This window comes from Cygnus atratus, chromosome 8, assembly GCF_013377495.2.
Source record: "Cygnus atratus isolate AKBS03 ecotype Queensland, Australia chromosome 8, CAtr_DNAZoo_HiC_assembly, whole genome shotgun sequence".
Classification (NCBI taxonomy): Eukaryota; Metazoa; Chordata; class Aves; order Anseriformes; family Anatidae; genus Cygnus; species Cygnus atratus.
In genome coordinates, this window is record NC_066369.1 from 7678653 (window position 1) to 7688397 (window position 9745).

Below are 9745 nucleotides of genomic sequence, written 5' to 3' on the forward strand. Positions count from 1 at the left end.
CTGGACCGAGCCAAACTGTGATGTTCAAGTCTAGCAGTTTTGAAGGTGCTGTAAAGAAGACGTGCTTGCTCACGTAGTTCAAAAGCCTCATCTGTTTGCTGTCAAAGAAACTAACATCACATCTGCTACACAGAAAGGCAATGGTACTGTGCTTTGGTCAGCTATATTCCGTGTAAGATGGGCACAATATAAATGCTGATTTGAAACTCAGAGTGCTGAAACACACCAAGAAAATCTCTCAGCAAAATAAATTAGTTTCAAAATAGGAATTCTATTCAGAAAAATCAACACCACCACAAATTGTTTATGGTTTGGCTTGATCGGGCACAGCTGAAGCACACAAGCTGACTTTCTTTTTCCCCATAGAATAATAAAATAGAATGAAACCAGAAACTAGTATTCAATAATTCCCTTCTAATGCCCAGGTTATTCCACACAATAAGGGCTGCACTGTATATTGAATTGGAATTTTTAATGAATTTTAAAATTTAAATATATATATGAAAAGATATTTTAACAGGGATCTGAATGTCACAGATGTGCTGTCTGAAAAGAAACGGTAAGCGAAAATATTTACTACAAAGTGAGAAGGATGAAGTTCGGAAGAAAAACAAAAAGGATTGAAGGATATGTTCCCAACCTCAGTTTGAAAGTACATGGTCAGAAAGGAGATTTCATGTTACTAACAGACATTTTTAGGATATACAAATATTTTGCATAACATTTTCTTTTTAGCAAAATGCTTTAACCATCCCTACAAAATTATTTTTCATTTATTAATTATTTGTCAGTGCTATAGTTTCAAAATACATCAGATTTCTCTAAAAAGTAACATACAAAGTAATACATCCGAATAATTTTCTTCCAACTCTTCTTTACTGTATTGATGCCAGGAAAGGAAAACAATAGAGGAAAAACTAGGCAGCTCAGGTCAGTTTTTCTAGATAAAATAATAGTAATAATATTAAGCGAATCCACTAGAAGCAGAACTGGGTATCGTACTTCAGAAACTTAAGCTGAGTAAATACAGATTTTACTAGGCAATATACACTAAGCTCACTAAAAGTAAGTGAGGTTTGTAAAACAAATGTAGTGGGAACCTTGCTGTTTCAAGAATTGTCACTCAATTATTTCTCCTTCATTAGGATAAGTTTAGGATAGGAAATGCTCAAAAAAAATCTGACAGTTCTGGTATCCAACGGAAGTGCATCTCAATGTAAAGGGCTTTTAGAGAAGTAACAATTAACAGCTTTCATAAAAATGACACTATTTTGTCTCCCCTTCTATTATTGCTCTTTCCACCATTTAACCTTACATTGCTGACACGACAGGCTTACATTCTCTTGTCCTGACAAACTGCATCATGCTCAAGTCATTACTTTGAGATCCTAAGGAGTTTATTACTGTCACAAGCACAGCATGAACACTAGAGCAAGCCAAATGTTGTTTATGAAAACATGCCACAATTTGAAACAACTGCAAATGTTATTTAGTAGAGAAAAAGTCCATACCAGCAGAGTTCAAGGACTCCTACAAAAGTAATCCAAGTGAACCAAAAAAGTGAAGGGTAAATACAAGAAACACTTTTACCGGACTCATGGAGAAACAGTGTGAGGTCTAGAATCTGGTTTGAGGTCTCTAACAATAGGTCAGCTAACAGATGGCAACAGGAGAGGATAGGTGATAAATGAAAAGTTACTTCAATCAGCATGTGGAAATGGAGAAGCTGCAAGTAAATAAACTGCAACTAAACTAATAAAGCTGCATCTTTATTCAGTGACCCATGCCACGTTCATTAGGAAAAAAACTTTTAAAGAAACTCACTCAAATATGCATTGTAAATAATGGGAGCAGTGGCTAGTAACCACAAGAACATTAGTTACCTATACAATATCCATGGATAGAGTAAAAGAGCAAGTCATCATATGATTCGTAAATACTACTGACCAAAAAAATATTTTTATATGATGAAACAAATGGAAAGCTGAAATAGTCAAAATGGAGTTTAAGCCAATGAAAAATATTTACTCCCATAGAGTTTAAACCAGGAGCTGTTGTTAACCTCAATAAAAATTACATTAGATTTTTAAAAAGACCATCTTTCCACAGACTTCTAATAATTACCTGTGAAATTACCTAAGTTATTTATCTTCAACACTTGAGAACAAGTTCTGATTTATTCTTGTAGCATTCCACAGTTTCTGATTTTAGATTTTAAGTCTAGATATGTCAACCTTTTGTTATGATTAAAATGGCTGAAATGAACACATATATACTTTCAATAAATCAATTAAGTAGATATTTCAACTCTCATAGAGGAAGTACAGTTCATTAAAACAGTTTTAATTTTATAAGTGTATAATGTAGTATATTAGCAGCTCACAACAGTTATGATAATCACTGGATTTTAAAATTTGACTATTTTATTACAATTCAGCTCTTGCTATTGCATATTTTGAAAAAGTACCATCACCTTTAAATATGGCTGAGACCACACCCTAAGAGGATTTTGTTAGGATTATTTTTTGAAGGGTAGTGCTATTATTTGCAAGACCAGAATAACTTTCCCTCCTATTTTCTTTAATATGTATTGCTTGCAGCAGTAAGGAAGCAGAAGCCTAGAAATTACACTGAGCCAAACTGACACATTCATCCAGCTGGTATTTTTTCCCTCTGGCCAGCTTTAAAATTTGAAAGAGATTGATTGATTTATAACCATGTTCTCACTACATCCTGAAAGACAGTAATTTGTCCTTTTAGAAAACAGCAGAAAAAAAGCTATGCTTTAGAAATTGAACACAACATCTAAATATAAGGTTTACTTGGGCAATTTTCAAAAATACATTTAATCGCTAAACTTCCTGCAACATCTGCTTTTCAATAGCTGCATTTGGCACAATATTTGATCTAGAATTGCCATCTCTTTTCGTCTTGCTGCTTGTTTACTCGTGTTAGGGTTGAAGATACTATTTTTAAATATTTAAATTTTTCCACGTAGTATCCCATAAATATGGAAGAACCTTCTCCAGAAAACGATACCTAAAACTTAGGAAAAATGCTTAAGAGAGGATCCAATAACTAATTTGCCAATTTCCATTTATATCAAAACTTTACACTTCATTACTTAAACAAGCAAAACAAAAAACTGCAGTATTTTATGGAAAAAATACGTTCCATTAAGTATAAAATATGTTAAGTTTCAAAATACCTGTCTTTTTTTTTTATGATATAATAAAAACAAACAAAACCAATTTCCCTACAAGCTAACGTAAGGAACGTTATTATTATTTTTACTCTTCTGGTCTCCAATACTCCTACATAATTCTTCCTACGCCCTCCATTTTAGGACTACTAAGTCTGTGTTTCTTACTGAACTTCCCTTACCATCTATCCTTTTCCCTGACCATCCCAGTTCTATCATCTATCTACCAGACTGAAGAATTCACAGACCCTCAGCCAGCAAATTATGGGTTCTGTTCCCTAGGTTCAGATCATGCCTTCAGGCAATAGCACCAAATACCCACTTCTTTTTTCATCTCACTTCTACCTTTCAGACTAAAATGTCTATCTACACTTTTAGTTACCATCATCTGGATTAATCTTTTAAAATTCATTTCATCACTTTGAAATTGACTGTTCAAGAGAGAGGGAGGGAATAAGGCTACAGTGCCAAATGAATGTTGTATTTTAATTATCCCGGATCTTGTTGTTCCCGTCAACTATTACTCTGGCATTGGAAGCTTTAGCACACTAAATTCAAGCTACAACTCTCCACTTCTAGACCAGGTCAAATCATGTGCTGTTGGTGTATTAATTAACTGCAAGAGTAATCATCAGTAAAGTCAAGTCATTCCCTGTTCTCATTTAGCAACATTTGACACACATTCCCATACCGTTTCCCATTTTCAGGTACAGGAACGATTTATGCACACAAACTAGGAAGTGTGGCTTCTGTTTATATTTATCACATTAAAAGCTGAATACAATTTCTCATCTATAAAACCTGAGGATGGGACTCTGCCATGACCAGGCTGAGAGAATTGAGTTTGTTCAGCCTGAAGAAGAGAAAGCTCCAGGAAGACCTCATTGTGGCCTATCAGTACTTAAGGAGGCTTGTAATAAAGATGGAGAAAGGCTTTTTACAAGGACATGTAGTGATAAAACAGAGGCTAACAACTTTAAACAGAGAGTGTAGATTTATATTAGACATTAGGAAGAAATTCTTCACTCAGAGGGTGGAGAGGCACTGCAACAGGCTGCCCAGAGAAGCTGTGGATGCCCCATCCCCTGAAGTGCTCAAAGCCAGCTTAGATGGGGCCCAGAACAACCTGGTCTGGTGAGAGGTGTCCCTTCCCATCACGGAGGGATTGGAACTAGGTGATCTTTAAGGTCTCTTCCAACCCAAACCATACTCTAAGTCTAGTTTTGTTTTGTGTTTTTTTTTTTTTTAAGTTTATTTCATTTTTTATTCCCCTCTCCTCCCCTGAGTTACTCATTATAGTGATTTCCTGTGTAACAATTTTCAGCTACCTGGAAAATCCTTAAAAGATTATTTAGGATTTTGTGGACTCATCCACAAGGTATCCACAGGACAGGATATACTTTTTCTTTAACAAATTTTTATTTATGTTACAGAAATTCATCAAAATTACATTCCATATATTCTATAAGTTCTGGTCAAAGCATTTTGGGATGGTATAAAACTCGTCAAATAGAACCGCTTCACACTTTTCAGTTGTGGACTACCTCCTTACAGATTTAAGCAACGGAGTTGTAGAAGACAGACTTGTGTTGCACTGGCAAAAATCATCACTGAGTGTGCTAGATCTGTAGAAATGACTGTACCAGAACTGTGGAAGGAATTAGTAAAGGCAAAGGGAGAATGCCACTGTCTATCAATTTCTCCTCCATCACCCCTTTCAGTCCTCCCTGTTCTACATCCCTAAATTTTTAAGGACATTCCTACACTAGGTTTCTGAAGCTAAGGTAAGGAACTCAAGAGGAGAAAAGCAGGATCTCAAATACATACTTGATTAATCTGTTTTTCCTTGCTCTACAGGAAAATATGTGAATCCTATTACCATTTTCATGAGGTATTACTTTTATGGTATTGCATTTAGAATTATATAGGTATATAACAAAAAATGGAACTTGCCCTGAGGAGCTCATATTCTAAATAAACAAAGAATATAAAATGGAGTTAAAGCAGAAGCATAAAGGTCTACAGCAATTGCTCATGCTATACCTTCATAAAGGCCTCAAGCTTCCTTTCCAGGTACTTATTAGACTGTGTTGTCACTATGTTTTAATACTGTTTAATTTTGCCACTTTCAATTAGCAAATGGCTCCATGTGTATCTTTGTGTTAACAAATGAACATAGCGGGATGAGATTTGCTTTGCTATGAAATTGTTGTTCAGTGAAGGATGAGCAATAAGTGAGGCAGGTTTCAGAAGGTGAAAAAATACCATTCTTACACTATGTGAGAAAAAATTCACAACAGTTGTACAAATAAAAATTGGTGTAAAAGGAAGGGAAAAGAGACTACAGAGTCCATATAATCATGTTAATAACTATCTTTCCTGATTTTATTGAGACTAGTATACCATGAATCATCCTGTTACTAACAGAACATTGTCACATGAATGAAAATGAATGATAATCAGAAACAGAACCAAAACAGAATAGCTGTTCTAAGTTCAATAGTGTTTATTTAAAGCTCCTGCTACTTAGACAGTTGGTGCTCACTATAACAACACATCATAATTAACTCAGTAAGAACGCATCTATTGTAGGATTTCCTCTCTGCCTAGAGGTAACAATATAACTGAGAATAAAATGCACATTAAAATCAAAGAATCATTAAGGATGGAAAACACCTCCAAGATCATCTGGTCCAACCATCCCCCTATTATGTTACGCATTCTATATCCTGTGCTATCTCTAAGACATTGGGATCATGCAACACAGATTTATTGTACATATTGTATTTCTTTTTGAATTTTAGTAAGATTCACTGTCATTCTACAATATTCCAAATTCTCCAGCTCCACCCAGAAAGTCAGTTAAGCTTGATTTGATTGTAAGTGAGCCAGTTCATTGTGCCTGGATAAAGAAAATCTCCTTTTAGAAATAAGCACAAGATAATGTTTATGTGATTTACAAAACAAGTGATTGCTGTTTTCAAAAGGCAACTAAATGTTTATCCTCACTTCTTAAATGATATTTTGGACTGAATAACATGAAAAAAGAGTGGGTTTTGTCCCTAAATGTTTAAATTATTTGGAGTTTTAAGACCAATGTTGAACTCTACCACCATATGAACAAACACCGAACTACAGAAAAGAGTATTAAGAAAAAATAATTATTTTTTTTTCCATGTAACAGTACAGAGGAGCTATAATTTAACATAATTTAATAAATTAAAAGTTCCACTTAATATTGAATAAAATAATCTGAAGGGAAGAGACAGCCCTGGTGAGAAAGGTACCATGCATACCATAGTGCAAGTAGTAGGTAACCAAATCAGCTTTGTTCACCTCTGTGCTTCATCTCCTATTCATCAGCTGATTATAAATAATATTTTTTTAAATGTATTTATTATATTCAATGAACCCATGCTATTTTTTCCTATTACTTCCAGTAACAAATACACCACCCTTCCCAAAAAACAAACATGATCTTGGGTGAAATTATATTTCCTCTGGATAGATAAACCAAATTAATTCTTCTGGCAAGATAAGCAAACACAACTACAAGAAAAAAATCAGAGAAGGATGATCGTTCATTACACTTCATTTCACACCTACCGGCTATTGAAAATCTTCTATTTGGTGGTTACTTTAACAGTACAATCACTGTAGCTATATGTATTCCCATAAATGTTTGTTTTCCTTCTGTTTAACCAATGCTTCAGTGTAAATAAGGATAATGAGGCTATCTTCATTGCAATATTTATGCTCCACAGGGACATCAGATTCAAGAATACAGACATCCAATAATCTGATTTGCATAGAAGAGTCATGCTTGTCTCCTGTATAGGCTTTTACAAGTGACAAGGGGAGACTTCAAGTAGAACAGTTCAGCTACTGAAAAGGTGAATCCCCCTCTTCTTCTCCACCACACCCCACCTCATCTACTGACTAGGATTTAGCTAAGATACAGATTTTATTTTACCAGATAAAGAGCACTGTTATATTTCAGCTTAGTTGTAAAATGCAAGTGCCAAAATATTTTCAATGCAAGTTCTCTACAGCCATGGCTCTAGTTAGGAGCTACTGCACAGATAAGCTTAACTGTAGTATGATATTACCAAATTTCATTGTATTATAAATTCATTTTTAACCATATGTGGAGACCTGGGGAAGGAAAAAGGAAAAAAAGCAGAACATGCATATGAACTCACTGTCTCAGTGAAGTAACTACTTCAAATCACTAACTGATTCATATGTTTCCTCCCTCTGTTTTATGTAGTTTCAGTTTCCCCAAGCATTTTAATCAAATCCTACTAGCCTTCCTCCCACCCCCAAAAGAAAATTCTGTATTAAAAAGAGATATCTTCTGCAACATTAAAAAGTATGACATCTCAATGAAAAAAAAAAAAAGATTCAGGCACGTCTTGATGTGTTTTCACACATTTCAAGCATGTCTTGATGCTATATAAAAACATATTGTGACCAAACATTATTTGTACTGTTCTTTTCCTTAACTGAATGGCTTAACTCTTACATATTAGACTACTGCTTTAGCCGTAACTGTTCTTAATTTGGTATCAGACCATTTATATCGGATGAATGGGAAAAAAAATAAATAAAAGGCATTTTAAAAATAGCACAAGTAGTATGGAAGCTGTGATATGAGTCACTGTGTGCATGTAATAATGTATGGAAAAATGTCTCCAAAAGACACTCTAAACTAAATTCGTAAAAAAAATGGAAATCTTTATAGACAGAGATGTATATAGTGTCTGAAGTCACACAGTGACGTCACAGTCTAATCAGCACAATTATCACTATAGGAACACAAAAGCACTTGCTGTCCAGATATCCTTTAGCAAAAATATGATTATATCAAGGCCTCCATTTGCAAATAACATTCATAGGAAATCAATAAAAACAAACAAGTAGAAACAACCCTCAAAATACCTTTTGCCCAGACACTTTAAAAAAAAATGAAAAAAGAAAGGAAACCAAGTTTGGTCCACAAATACAGTTGCTAACAAGAATCAGCTATTTTTATTCTTGATATCTTCCTTCAAAAACTGCTTGTCTCCATTCATTTACCTTTTTCATAGTAAATAATGGGCTACTAATGTTTTTACAGTGATGGACCATATCTTTTAAGGAGTTATAAATAACTACAAGACTGCTTGCTGATGAATGCTATAGGAGATGTGGATAAAGTGAAAAATTAGAACAGAAAAGTAGCATTTTTATCTTTTTTATTTTTAAGATAAACATAGCTAGAGCAGGTATAATAGTAACTGAATCTTCACAACGTCTGAATTAATGTAATCTTCAGGTTCTAGCTTATGTGGCATTTAAGAAATCTGCTGAAGGTTACACAGCAGCAGCAGGTATTTTAATGCCTGCAATTTTACAATGAAATTGTTATAAAGTGGATTTTATAGGTCAACATCTGCCATGTATTATGAAGCAATTTAATAGCTAAAAATTAGGTGTCTTTTCTGCAGGAAGTGTACTACTGAAATTACCAAGGTTTCTCTCTCTCTCTTTTTTTTTTTTTTGTTTAAAAATGATGACAAAACCAACCAGAAGAGCAGTGCAAAGGTACCAGTACTAAAAGAGGTTTTTAAAAGAGTTCTTAGAGTTGGGAAAAAGTGAAATGAACTTGGATATATAACGAACATCTTTGAGTGTACATATTCGGTATGCCACTCACAAACTCTCAGATAAGTAACGCGATTTTGCATGTACTTGTTATCAGATAATTACTTCTACCAGAAAGCATTATAACTATTTTTAGTCCAGGGTTACTCTCCAAATAACCATAAATATTACGCAACTACCTGTTAAATCGCTTTACCATGGTAGTAACAAGTACATTCAGGAATTTTTCTGTATACGTTTAATTGTTGTTACTGATTATTCACAAGTACTTGTAGCACTGAGTCTCCCATTAGCTCCAGAAATGTTATTTTAAATTGCATGCGACTTCTTTCTTTATTCAAAGCTAAAGATTTCTACCAGACCAAATCAACCTTTTCCATTTTATTATTTCATTTCTTCAATGCAATGCTGTATACAAATTTTGGTCAATCCATTTAAAAGTATTCAACCTCTCGCAGTTGCAAAAAGAAATAAATGAAATGAAAGGGTTATTTTAGCAGTCTGGCTCTGTGTTAATAAACAAGGATAATATTCCATGCCTCCCTTCTGGCATTTGAAGTTCAAGGATCTGTCTGTTTCTACCACATGACATACAATTTTAAAAGGAACAAAATACGAGTATGTTATATTTTGTTCTTCTTTTAATATATCTTGTTCCTTTTAAAATTATATTTGGGCCTACAAATGTGGCTAACAATAGTTATGTACAAGAGAAACAGCTATTTTTCAAAGCCCCCCCAAATTCAAATACAGCTTCTGGAGACAAAAGAGGAAGAATGAAGGGAAAGAATGCAACACAAGTATATGTCAGTGCTGAAGCTGCTGTATTGGACAACTTCAGGCAGCCTAAGTACATGGTCTGTTATCTAAACACAAAGATATTCCAATACCTGTCAA